Consider the following 14,670-nt stretch of genomic DNA (forward strand, 5'->3'; position numbering starts at 1 on the left):
AAGAATCTGAAGGCTAAAGAAAAAATTTTCCTCCCCAGTGTGGTAAAGATTCTTGTCAACAGGAGTAAAAAAAATAGAGAAGATTTTGGAGATTTTTTTTTTCCTGGTGGCCCTCAGCTCTATAGAATGAGAAGAAGGCAATTCTCTAGATTATCTCACTAATCGTTGCTATGGTTGAAGTCAAAATTTGACTCTTTGAGTTTTCTTAGAACTTGGGAAAAGGCAGAAACAGTGGATTATCAAATTCTTAGCATCTGCTAAAAGAAAATAATTCTTCAAGTGAAACACACCTTTTCCTATTATGTGTTTCTTTTTATGATAAAAGTAACTAATTATGAATATTAGAGGGGGAAATCCATCACAACCATTGAATTCATGACCATTCTTTTAACTTTCTTTGGTTTTAGTTTTGGGGCATATCAGATGTCCTTAGCTATAGCCGATTGAGGTGATAAATAGGTCATACCAGCACTGACATCTCTTTGTTACTGGCCTCACATCCCCAGCTACCCTTAGGCCTTTGGGGACATTTCCCTAGCCCCTTCCCCATATGTCCAGCTATCCCTGGCTTCAGGCTACTGAAAGTACAGGAACAAACCCATGCCTCAGTATGTTGCTGCTCTCCTGCCACATTCCTGCGGGCATCTGTCCCCCTTGCCAGTGCTCTCTCACACTGCCCGTCCTGCTAGAGAAGCCTGACTTGCCATGTCCTGACTTGCTGTGTGTCAAGTCATCCCTCTGCCCCTTCCTGTTGATTTCACTGATTCTTGGCCTTGCTGTGTTCTAAGTGGAAGCAATGAAAATGTGTTCCCCTAGTTTGATAGTGCGTGCTTTCCCCTGGAACCACTGTATCCTTCATAAACATTTTGCTGCTTCTCCCTTTCCCCCTTTACCTTCTCTTCTTTCCCTCCCCTGCCTTTCCGTGGCTGTCATGACTGGCAGGTAGTATAGTTCAGAACACACACCCCCTACACACCCCCTGCCCTAATGGGACTGATAGACCAAATGGGTAGATGGACATTAAATAATTACACAGATTATCATTCTGATAAGTGAAATAAAGCAGAGGTACATGACCCTATGAAAATACATAATAAAGGGATTTTGTTTTCCCCATAAGCTCTATAAGAAGCTTAAAAATCAGTCCAAGGGGTTAATCACCATAGTCCCACTTTACCCTCTATGTCCTCAACCGTGTATCTTGTCACTTTTTTGGTCCAGAATACAAAATACTAAAATACTCATTGAAGTAAATGTATGCAAATCAGTGCCTGTGTGTCCGCTAACTTCACAAGTGTGTCAGACAAGCTGGACAAGTCAGAATGACGTGTGACCCAGCCAGGAGTGACTCCATGCTGCATACACACACACACGGCTTTTATCACTTTGCCACAGAACACTTTCACAGTACATTATCAATACTCTTTAGTATTGTGACATGAACCCATCTGGATCATGTGCCACATTTACAGTCTTCTTTTCCTGGATGTTGAATTTACTGCCAGTTTTTCCAAGTTATGAATAATAATACAATTACTTCCTTCAGTTAGATTCCCAGAAATGTAATTGTTGAAACATTAGCTTTTAACAAAATATATGGGCAGGTTTTTTTCAAAACAGAGGACATTAGGATATTAAATTCTAAAGGGAATTTGGTCTGTGCTTTAAAATAATGGTCACTAAGAAATATATTGGAGCTCTTTGTGGGAATTTCACAGCAAGTACAAAATCTTAAATATGGCTGCTACTTTTGTTTAGCTATCAAACCTGATAGGTCCACTTTTGACAGGGACTAACAACAGACAGTTCTGCAGGGTTATCAGCAAACAAAAGGCCAAAATACTTTGGGCATTCTAATAATGTATTTAGGCTCTCCAAGGGCAATGGCTAGGGAACCTTTTTATAGCATTCCATAGCCAAGCTGAATACATTTTCTGGCAAGATTCTAGAGCTCTCATTTTTCTAGTGCTGTCCAGAGAAGAGTCCAGCTGCTTTGGGTGCCAGATGAACAGGTGAGAAAGTTGGCAGACTCTCATGAATGTCTATTTGAATGGAGGGCCGGGGGGGCTCAGGAGTACCAGCAGGCAGAGGACATTTTTGGTCCCAGTATTACACCTTTGAAACTCTTTAAGTTTCATAAGTGAAAGCCCAGACTTCACATGGCATTGTTTATTACTTCATTTTGGTTGCATAAGAACCACATCACAATCTTGTAGGAATTTTATATATTTTTTGTATGTATAGCATTTAAAGAAGTCCTGACTTTTCTGTGCCAAACAGTATGTCTGAACCACAGAATGCACTTCGGACATTTTGTAGTTGAAGGAAGCTGTTAAATACAACAGTTTGAATTCTGAAGAATATCTGCTAAAAACATTCTTACTTGACAACGTTAATTTCTGAAACCATGAAATCTCTATAGAGCAATTTCTATTGTATTTTCAGTTCATGTTCTTATCTAAGTAGGCTGAAAACCTGAAGGAGGAGGTAGGTTAAGGTTGCATATGTGACAGCTGACATCCTTATGCATCTGGCAATACAGACTTCATAGAGACACATTTTGCCTAGATGTGTTTCAAGATCATACAGTTTGGACTACTGCTGCTTTCTATCTAGAAGTGGAAGAGAGATGATTATATGTTTCTTAAAGTCCTACCCTGTTCAGGGCTGGGGCTTTTCTTGCAAAGAAAAAGAATATAGTGATACATTTGGGGATAGTTGTGTTTAAACCTGTGTGTTCGTCATGCAAGATAATAGATCGAGAGACCCGGGCTGTACTCTTAGATTTTGGTAGGTTGAGGGCACTTGCTAAAGGATGTTCTTTAGTAAGATGGGACTAGAACCCAGAGGAGAGGAGTGAGATACGAAAGGCAGTTCTGAGCAAAGAAATTGGTAAACACATTGGCAAATCTAAACAAAGACAAACCAAAAGAAAAAGAAAAATGTGGTATGGTCCAAATAGGGTGGACAGACAGTATTACACCGTACCATAGCCTGTGGGAAAGGAAAGCCAGAATATTTAAGATATTCTGAGGCCCTTGGTATTGTTTGGGAGGCATTGACCTATTTTACATTTTAAGTCAAAGATCTCTTAAATTTTTAGGGCTAATTATTCATGAATGGAAACAATGTATTTTTCAAGTCAGACAGTGGGATTAAGGGAAACTTGATCAAACCACCGCTAGACAGAAAAGAAAGTTAAACTATTACAGAAATGTGGTGAAAACATGAAACAAGGTGGTCTGATAAGCCCAAATACATGATAATCACTGTATATAAATGACTGGAGTTAATAATAGCTCATGTTTATCACATTGTGTGTAGTGTTTGCCAGCCACTGTTCTAAGGGCTTTGTCAGTGTTAACTCAGTCCTTACAACAAAACTGTATAGAGAGGGAAACTGAGACAGAAGTCAAGGAGTATTCCAAGATTACACATGTAGTATGTGTGGCAGAGATGATACTGGATCTTCAGTTCCTCCAATGTATTTCAGATAAGCCCAAATTTCTCAGAGGAATGACTTGCCATGACTTACACCACCCTGGCTGACCGGAGCCCTGTCCACTCTGCTCCCCTCCCACAAGTCCCTTTCTGTGCCAGGCTTGGCTTTCTTTCCTTCATCCTAAATACTGTCCAAAGTTATTTATTTGCCTGCCTGCTTTTCATTTGTTTTCCCCTACCAGCACGTGAGCTCTGGGAAGAGGGGCGGTCATGTTTCCTGCTGTGTCTGCTGTGCCTAGGAGAGTGTCTGGTACATAATAGGTGTTTGAAGCTGTCAACAAAAAATGAAAAGCTGTTTGTGGTCTGTCTTCCCTGGCTGGACCATGAGGCCCCTGAGGCCGGGGACTGTATCTGTGTGGTGCTCACCCCTGGACCCCCAGTGTTCAAGCAGCCTGGGAGGCCAGCGGCTTAGCACTGAAGAGGCACTGGGTGAGTCCTTGCCGAAGAGCAGAGAGATGCGGTTAGCAGGCTCAGAGGCCATTGCAGCCTTTCCTCCTTCCCTCAGCTCCTGTCCTTTCTACCTGCTCTACGGCGGTCCCAGAAATGCTTGATTCAACAGGATGGAAATCACATCAACGGTATCATGTATGTGAACGGCTTGTCACTTACTCCAAATCATCATGACACTCAGTAGCAACTCTATTTTTACTAAGTTGTACAGTAATCTTTACTGTCAGCTTATTTGATGACAACGCTAAATGTTTTTCTGACTTTAAGAAGTTTGCTAGTCTTCTAGGGTGGACGTAGTCTCCTAACTAAAAAATGTTACAGGAAACATCGTGGAGGACCTTTCCTTTCCTTTCCTTTTCCTTTTTATTATTTCTATTTTTATGTAGTGCTTACCTAGAGTCTTACTTCTTTGGGTGCAAACTTAATTTTGCTTTGAATCTTTGCGTTGACCTGCATGTTGGACACAGATCTTCACTTAAAATGGATAAGAACCCCTAATGCTAAAAGCGATTACTCTGTCTTCCTAGGTGCCTTCAAGGCTTTTGTTAATAGCTTTCCTGTTGGCTTAATAAATGGTCCCAGGGTCTCTGTGTCATATTGAAATGTGCAGCCCAGGAGCACCTGGCTGGCTTAGTCAGAGGAGCATGTGAGTTTTGATCTCGGGGTTGTGAGTTCGAGCCCCATGTTGGGTGTAGAGATTACAAACAAACAAACAAACAAAAAAACCCCAAAATACAACAACAACAAAAAACCAAAACCAAAACAGGGGCGCCTAGGTGGCTCAGTGGGTTAAGCTTCTGTCTTCAGCTCAGGTCATGATCTCAGGGTCCTGAGATCGAGTCCCGCATCGGGCTCTCTGCTCAGCAGGGAGCCTGCTTCCCCACCCCTCTCCCTGCCTACTTGTGATCTCTCTCTCTCTGTGTCAAATAAATAAATAAAACCTTAAAAAACAAAACAAAACAAATAAACTTGAAGTGTTCCGCACTGTCATGCTTTTTCTCTGGAGGTTTTGTGACAAGAAGAGCAGAAATTTTGTTCTGGAGACAAAGCTCTGCTCTTGGGAGCGTATGATCCGCTGTCATCAGGGAACAGATGAAGAGGCATCTGAAGGATTACTGTGGTTGTGATCCTAAAAAGAGGCCTGAGATTATTGTAGGTTTTTTATTCAAGAGATCATAAGACTGGAATTTGAAATCAACCTCATTGTCGTTGAAATGAAGGTACTCAGTGGAAAGAGAGAGTTTCTCTCCAGGTCACACAGCAGACATACACGGTCAAAAGCAAGAACTGAAATTCCACTTGGACAGATGAAGGTGGGGTACCAGCGCACTGTTAAAACCACTCATAGTGGGGCGCCTGGCTGGCTCAGTGGGTTAAGCCTCTGCCTTGGGCTTGGGTCATGATCTCAGGGTCCTGGGATTGAGCCCCGCATCAGGCTCTCTGCTTGCAAGAAGCCTACTTCCCCCCACCTCATCTCTCTCTGCCTGCTTGTGATCTCTGTCAAATAAATAAATAAAATCTTAAAAAAAAAAAAAACCACTCATAGCTCACTGTAGGATCTCGAGTAAGTCCTCTGACTTGTTTATTTGTGTTCTTTATCAGTTTTGGGGGACACCGATTCCTGTCTTGACCATTTTCTGGAGAAAAGGCCAGGTCGGTATTATAGCTATTTAATTATTTGTGTCCAGTTACACATGGAATAGTGCTGGTCCTTTTATAGGAAGAGTAGAAATACCATCAGAGTGCCTGTAATTAATGTATTTAACATTTTAATTATTTTTAAGCAATATATTATCATGGTTCATTATTCATAAGGTACAAAAAGAGTATACAAAAGAAATCTCTCTGCCACCACCATTTTCTAGCCATTGAGTACCCCTCCCTGGAGCCAACCAGTCTCTCCCAGTAGATTATGCACATGCAAGAAAATATGTAATGTCCGCCCTTTATATTTCCACAGAAACAATAGCATCCTATATCCACTGTTCTGTACCTTGCTTTTTTCTCTTAATATTATACCTTTTAAATATCATTTATTAAAGTATCCTTTTTTTTTAAAGGCTGCATAGGATTGCATATATGGCTGGCTGTTCCAAATGTCTAAACCACTTCCCAAATGAAAGATACTTCGATTTCTATGAAATCTTGCCATTTGGGACGACGTGGATGGAACTAGAGGGTGTTATGCTTAGCGAAATAAGTTGGAGAAAGACAACTATCATATGATCTCTCTGATATGAGGAAGTGGAGATGCAACATGGGGGGTTTGGGGGGTAGGAAAAGAATAAACGAAACAAGATGGGATCGGGAGGGAGACAAACCATAAGAGACTCTTAATGTCACAAAACAAACTGAGGGGGGCAGGGAGGAGGGGGGTAGGGAGAGAGGGTGGTGGGGTGGTGGACATTGGGGAGGGTATGTGCTATGGTGAGTTCTGTTAAGTGTGTAAACCTAGTGATTCACAGACCACGCCTGGGGCTAATAATACATTATATGTTTATAAAAAAATAAAAAAAATTTAAAAAAAGATATTTCAATTTCTAATACTTCTCTGTTATAAATTTTGCTAAAATAACCATACACACACACACACACACACAAATGGATTGTGTGTGTGTATGTGTACGATAAATTCCTAGAAGTGAACTTAATGGGTCAAAGATTTTTCTTATTTATTTGTCAGAAAGAGAGAGAGAGTGAGCGCACAGGCAAGCAGGCAGAGTGGCAGGCAGAGGCAGCTAGAGAAGCAAGCTCTCCGCCGATCAAGGAGCCCGATGAGGTACTCGATTCCAGGACTGTGGGATCATGACCTGAGCCGTAGGCAGTAGCCCAACCAACTGAGCCACCCAGGCATCCCTGGCTCAAGGATTTTGATAGTTCATGCCCCTTTAATGTCTTGGGTCTAAATACTGCTTCCAACTTCTTTCCAAATGATTATAGGCTCTGGCCCTTTGACTCACAGAAGCTTAGGATCTGAGATGAGGGGGAAAAGGTATGAATGTGTGTCTGCATAATAAAAATAGAAAGTACCAAGACCACAACCTGGCCAACTGAGAAGGGACTAAACATGAAGGTGCTTGGAAATCTTTGTACAGCTCACACTCACTTTTGGATGCAAAGGCTCCCAGAGTATCTGCTCCCCCAAACAGGGCATACAGATCACAAAGTACTCCGTGGAGCCTGACCTAGACTGTTAATCCTTCATCTAGTTTTTCCTTATAAGGGTCAGAATGAATGGCATATGACAAAAATTAGGATCAAAATAGCAATAAATATTTGTTGAATGAGTGAATATATTCTTAGATGCCTGTGAATGTCTGGGTCAGCACAGAACTTCTTCAGACTGCTCAGGCTAGTTAGTGCTGGGGTCTTGTGCTGTCACTGAGAAGACAGGGCAAGTAGGTTGTGTCATGTGGGGTCCATGCTCATCAACACAGACCAAGTCTTACAGAACTGTGTACACTAAAGAAAGAAAAAAGGCAAATTTCCTGTATGAAAAACACACAAAACCACAACTAGCAAGCAAAGTATCAATGAGTGCTCCCCTTCCAACAGCTGCTGCCCTGAGGGCTAGGGGTGTAACATCACAACTCTCGGCCATGTACCTAAACATTTCTACCTTCGCCTTGGTGCTTACAGAGTTGGGCAGCATAATGTGGTAACTGACCTGATGAGAGAGGAGCAGAGGTAAAGGCATTTGGCTGAATTTAGTTTTAAGTGTCTTTGTAGCTAAGGCAGTGTGGGAAATATGTAAGAAGGCTTTGTTCTCCCTGGCTAATAACCTTGTTGTTACTTGGTTTTCATGTTGTCAGTTTCCTCTAGGTATTGTGCATTGTCTTGTTTCAGTCAAAGCAGTGGGATTGATGGTTGCAGGTGAGGAGTCGGTCCCTGGTCTCCATCCCTCAGGTATGTCACCTGTCTTAGAAGAGCTAAGATAGGAAAAGTGTCCCCACTTGCTGGAGGCAGCTGTGCCTGTATTCTCACCTGATTCTCAGGCCACGCCCTACAAGCCCTGAGGCCCACCTAGCTCTTCCTAACCCTCCTGTCAGCCACTCATGCATCGTCTCAAGGTTCAGATTTTATTCCCAAGGCCTCTCTTATGCCCCTCTTGCAGGAGGAGGAAGAACTGAGTTGGGACTATATAGCAGATGGGATTCCCCATCTGCTGGGTTGAGCTTCAACCCAATCTTGTAGATTCAGTTTCTGATTCAGTTCTGCAGAAGGGTGCCTGACTCTAGTCTGATAATGGCTGGGGGTTTTAGGATAGATTAGGCACCATCGGGTTCAATGTCATCTTTAACCCCCTGGATAATGTGATTCATTTAAAACAAACAAACAAACATTGTAGATCTCCAGCTTTATAACCATATCAAACTGGTGAGGAAATCAAGTGGCCTGATTGGGCCTCTTTAGAGCGTCAGGAATGGGATGTTTAGGACACCCTGGAAAATGCCTGCTGCCCTGACCCTGCTCTCTCCCCCAGCCAAATCCCTGCTCTGAGAGCCCCCAGCTCAAACTCTGTTGGCTCAGGTTTTCCTAGAAGCAGATGCCAAGACAGACTTAAGCCAGAAGTTTATTGAGGGAACACCGGAGAGGGATGATAGGTCAGGGAGCAAGACGAGGTAGGGAGAGCCTTCTGGCACCTGTCAGAAAGGGGAGGGAAGACAGAGGTTTGGGTAGATGGGGCCTCTGACCATAGTGTAGAAATCATTCCCAGTGCTTCCCTGCAGCCCTGATGCCCTGCTTGTCCAGGAGTTTCCAGTGGAGCAGAATGATACTGGATGTGGACAGAGTGAGGCTAGGCCTGGACCCCAGCTCTGCACGAAGTTCAGCACAACTTTATCTCTGACCTCCTCTGGGAGATGATTTTTCCTAACACTAGGAATACAAAGATGTATAAGGCACCATTCTTGCACATGAGGAACTCAGTCTGGTAGAAAGACAAGCAGGTTGGCAGATAATTAAAATAGCATGCACAGTTCACAGAGAACAATATGATTAGAATAATCCTGGGGACAAGGGGCAGGAACTTCACGGGAGATATTTGGTATCCAGGATGGCACGGATATTGTATCTCCGGTCTCCCATTAAGTAAAATTTGGCCCCTAAATTAAGGAAAATGTTTACATTGCCTGGCACCGAAGAAGAGGAAGGCAACCGTTTAAGATCATAAGAACACCCCATTGTGGGGTGTTCCCTCCATCAACTTTGCTCCAGGAGCTCCGTCTTTCTAGCCTGAAGAGAACTAACATGGACCCCTTGGGACAGCCTCTCAGGGGCCTCCACTGTCCCCTGTGGACAACCATAGGCCCTGAAAGGAGACCAATTGCTTCCTGGCCTGCTGGCGCCACCTTCCTGGGTGTGGGGGTCTGTGTCTTCTTTGTTCTGAGCTGAGTAGGAAGGGGGAGAGACAGGGAGGGGCCACTCTTCTCATAAAGGACCCCAGCCCACAGTGGGCATCTGAGGGAGGTGGAAAGCTGTCCCTCTGCCTACATTCTGCTGACTTCGGTGGCACAGCTTTCCCGAGTCCCAAAAGGGGGTTTTTCTTCTACTTCCTTGAGATGGCAGGGAAGGGGGCAGGAGCTGCAGAAGAGGATCTTGAACAACAGTCTCTCAAGGCCTTGGCTTCCCCGGTGGTAAAAGAAGGGTGAGCTGGAGGCTTCCCGAGTTAAGCTCCATCACCTGACGTCCTTCCTGGTCGGGCACACCCCAGCTCCAGTCAGAGACCAGAGGCTCCTCGCCCTCAGAAGGGTGGAGGTCAGGGCTGCAGATGACGTTCCTGAGCTGGACGCTCTTCATGGGTCCCTCCCTTGCAAAATGAGAGCTAGTGCCCAGACCTGCTTCATATTGAGGGGGATCCCTGGAGTTGATGGGTAGCTCTCCGCTTAGCGAAGGGAAAGAGAAACCTTTTCCCTGCTCAGCTGTCAACGAGGAAGGGAAGGAACTGGTTTCAGGTACTTTAGAAGCAGGCCAAAAAAAAATGCAGCCTCTGAGGCTGGACAGCTCAAAGGCGGGAAGAGTCTCTGGAACCTTCGGAGAGGGCACACAGTGCCTCTGGGGCTGCCTGTATCCAGGTAACATGCAATTTCCTTGGCCAGTCTGAGAGTCTTGTCTTGCTGGTTTGAGAGAAAGGGCTCCTCCTCTGAGGAACTGCTGGCAAGTTTCTTTGAGGCACCAGTAAGGACATCCTGAAGCTGCCACCCACCTACTTGTGAGCTCAGTAGGTGGGTTACTGGTATCTAGACTTAGACTTATAATGGAGGGAAGAGGAGGGATGAAGAGGTTGAAACAATGGGAATATCAACTGGGTCGTGTCCATGAATTCCATGGAGATTTGTACAAGGATCAGGACCACTTCCTGGGAATCCCACCTCTTGGAGACTAACTTTGTTAAACAGCTTTCTTGCGATGCAATTCACTTAATGTACAGTTCATTCACTTAAAACATACCATTAGTGGCTTTTTTTTTTTTTTAAAGATTTTTTTTTTTTATTTATTTATTTGACAGAGAGAGATCACAAGTAGGCAGAGAGGCAGGCAGAGAGAGAGGAGGAAGCAGGCTCCTGCTGAGCAGAGAGCCCGATGCGGGACTCGATCCCAGGACCCTGAGATCATGACCTGAGCCGAAGGCAGCGGCTTACCCACCGAGCCACCCAGGCGCCCGCCATTAGTGGCTTTTAGTTTATGCAGAGTAGGCAACCATTGCCATAATTGATTTTAGAACATTTTCATTGTCCCTTCATTCCTTATCTCTTACCCACTACGCTCCCATCCTTCCCAGCTCCAGGCAACAATTCATCTACTGCCTGGTGGTCTGTTTCCTTATTCTGTACATTTCATATCAGTGGAATCATACCATATGTGGCCCTTTCCATCTGGCTGCTTTCACTCAGCATAAGTTTTTCAAGGTTCCTCATGCTGTAGCGCATACCAGAGCTTCATTTCTTTTTACTGTTTAGTGATATTTCATTGCATGTGGCATTTATCCATTTATTAGCTGATGGATATTTGGGTTGCTTCTACTCATTTTGACTATTATGAATTAATGTTCCATTTGTGTACAAGTTTTTATGTGAACATATGTTTTTATTCATTTTGGGTATATATCTGGGAGTGGAATTTCAGGATTTCATGGTAACTCTGTTTAATTTATTTTGAGGAACTGCCAAACTATTTTCCAAGGTGACTAGCTGTGAATTGGGGTTCCAGTTTCTCCACCTTCTTTCCAACAGTTGTCATTATCTATCTTGTCTATTACAGTCATGATAGTGAGTGTGAAGTGGTATCTCACTGTGGTTTTGTTTTGCATTTCCCCAGTAACTAATGATTTTGAGCACTTTTTCCAGTGCTTACAGGCCAACTCTGTGTCTCCTTTGGAAACATGTCTGTTCAGATTCTTTGCCTATTTTAAAATTTTTTAACCTTAGAGTGTAAGAGTTAATTGTATAGTTTTCTAAATTTCAGTTTAGAGAAGATTGTGCATTGGTAGCTTATAGAGATAGAATTATGTTTGTGTTTTGATCAGGTATCTTACAATCTTGCTGAACTTACTAGTTTGGTAACTTTTTTTAGATTCTGCTAGATTTTCTATGTAGAGAATCATGTAGTCTGCTAATCAAGATGATTTTATTTCTTTCTTTCCAACCTAGATGTCTTTTTCAATTTTATAAGGAATCTTATCTGAGTATAGAATTGTAGGTTGACTTTTTTTTGAGTATCTTAAAATATTGCACCATTGTCATCTCCTCTGCTTTGCTTCCTGTGAGAAAGTTTCTGCCATCCTTATCTGCTTTTCTGTATGTAACATGAATTTTTTTCTGGCTGCTTTTGAGATTTTCTCTTTTTTATTAGATTTGAGTGTAATGCAGGAATACTTTGTTTTATTGTATTTCACTTTATTGGACTTTGCAGGTATTACATTTTTTAAAGTATTTTTAAATTATTATTTATTTGACAGAGAGACAGACAGCGAGAGAGGGAACACAAGCAGGGGGAGTAGGAGAGGGAAAAGCAGGCTCCCTGTGGAGCAGGGAGCCTGATGCGGGGCTTGATCCCAGGACCCTGGGATCATGACCTGAGCCAAAGGCAGACACTTAACGACTGAGCCACCAAGGCGTCCCAGATATTACTTTTTTTTTTTTTTTTAACAGATTGAAGGCTTGTGGCAACACTGTACTAAACTAGACATCAGCATCATTTTTCCAACAGCATTTGCTCAGTGTGTGTCTCTGTCAGATATTGTAATTCTTGCAGCATTTCAACCTTTTTTCATTATTATTTGGTATGGTGATCTGTGATCATTGATTATATCTCAGTTAAAGCTCAGATGATGGTTAGCATTTTTAAGTAATTTTTTAAAATTAAAGTATAGTTGACATACAATGTTACATGAGTTTCAGGTGTACAACACAGTAATTGGACGTCTCTCTATGTCGTGCTGTGCTTACTACAAGTGTAGCTACTATCTGTCACCATACAACACTATCGCAGGATCATTAGCTATATTCCCTATGCTGTGCCTTTCATCCCTGTGACTTCCACAACTGGAAGCCTGTATCTCCCCACCCCTTCACCCATTTTACCCATCGACACCTTCCCTCAGGCAATCACCAGTTTTCTGTATTTACGGGACTGTTTCTGCTTTTTTTTTTTTGTTCATTTTTTGGTGTGTTTTAGATTTCACATGTAAGTGAAATTCTATGGTATTTGTCTTTATTTCACTTAGCATAATACCTTCTAAGGCCATCTATGTTGTTGCAAATGGTAAGATCTCCATTTTGGGGGGGGCGCTGAATAATGTTCTATTATATGTATGTATGCGTGTGTATATCTATATCACACTTTATTCATTTATCTGACAATGGACCCAGGCTGCTTCTGTATCTTGGCTATTGTAAATAATCTGCAATAAACATAGGGGTATGTAAATCTCTGTCTTTTCAAATTAGTGTTTCTGTCTTCTTTGGGTAAATACCCAGTAGTGGAATTAAGGGATTGCATGATATTTCTATTTTAATTTTTTGATGAAGCAATAAGATATTTTTAAATTAAGATACACACACACACACACACACACATATATATTAGACATAATGCTATTGCACATTTAATAGACAATGATATAGAGTAAACATACATTTGATATCACTAGGAAACCAAAACATTCATTTAAGTCACTTTACTGTGATGGCATGGAACTAAAACTTCACAGTCTCCAAAGTATGCCTCTGACAGTCTGTGTCCCTGTTGTTTCCTTCCTGTTTCTTGCGCTTGGGCTTTGTTGAATTCCTTGGTCTGAGGGTTCATAATTTTCATCAGATTTAGATAAGTTTGGCCATTAGTTCTTCTGTCCCCCCTTCTCTCTACTGTTTTGAGGATTTCAGTTACATGTATACTAAAAGTGTCCCATATTTCATTGTTGGTTCTTGTCATTACAATTTTTTTCTCTCCATGTTTTATTTTGTATACCTTGTATTTCCACACTTGAAGTTATTTAATTTTTTTTTCTGCAATTTCTTCTCTGTCTTTAATTGTACCCACTGTACTCTACACCTCAGACCTACAGATGTTTTCTGTATTTCTAAATTGTCTCTAATGCACCATTGAGAGTCCCCTACATGTGTGTATGTGTCCATGTGTACATATATATGTGCACGTGTGCGCACATGGGAGTGGGATAAGGAGGAAATATGGAGGGTTTGATTAAAGGAGACAGAGGATGCTTGTACCATAAGCGGCTCTGCTACAACTCTCCTGTGAGATTGAGGGCAAGTCATTTTCCTTCTCTGAGGTCTGAGTTTTCATCTCTTTCAGGTTTTGTCTCTTCTATGTCTCTACTTAATTATCTGAACACAGGGAATTCAGTTATAATAGCTTTTATTGAACTTTTTCTACTCATTCTAACATCTGTATTATATCTGTATCCATTTTAATTGATTGGATTCTACATTATGGCTTGTGTTTTCCTAATGCTTTGCCTGCTTGGTAATTTTTTACTGGATGCCAGATATCGTGAGTTTTACCTTGTTGGGTCCTGAATGTTTCTGTGTCCTTATAAATAATCTTGATCATTTTTCTGGGATGCATTTGAGCTACTTGGAAACAATTTGATTCTTTGGGTCTTAAGATATTTTTTTTGGTGGGTTCAGAACAAGGCTCAGTTTAATGCTGGTTTCCCCAGGATTGAGTCAAGACCTTCCTGACTGCTGTGCTAAATGCCCTGTGAATTACAAATATTTCCAGTCTGGCTGGTGGGAATTGGCTATGACCAGCTGTGGAAATAAGTTTCCAGCTGTACATGAATGCTGGGCACTGTTACCTCTAATCTTTTCATAGTTCTTTCTACAGCATCTAATATTCTTACATGTGCTAATTAATATTCTCTTGAAGACTCAAGACAGGCCCTCTGCAGGTCTCTAGGGCTTGCTCTCTGTGCAGAAATCTCTCTGCGTCTCTTCTAACTGGTTTCTCTGGACTGCCAGCTGCATCTGCTCATCTCAGGGAGTTCAGCAAGCTCTGCTTGGGTTCCCCATCCCTGCACTGTGACCCCAAAACTCTCTCTGGGTGGCAAGCTGGAGCAGCCCACACTCTCACTCCCCTTGGTGGTTTCCCCTTTCCTAGGGATCAGTATCCTTCATTGCCTCAGGGCCAGTTTCTTGATAATTGCTGTTTTAAGCCCCTCCTCCCCTTTTCTGCATGTTTTAAAAACTTTTTATCAGG

Source organism: Mustela nivalis (assembly GCF_964662115.1).
Source record: "Mustela nivalis genome assembly, chromosome: 1".
NCBI classification, from domain to species: Eukaryota; Metazoa; Chordata; class Mammalia; order Carnivora; family Mustelidae; genus Mustela; species Mustela nivalis.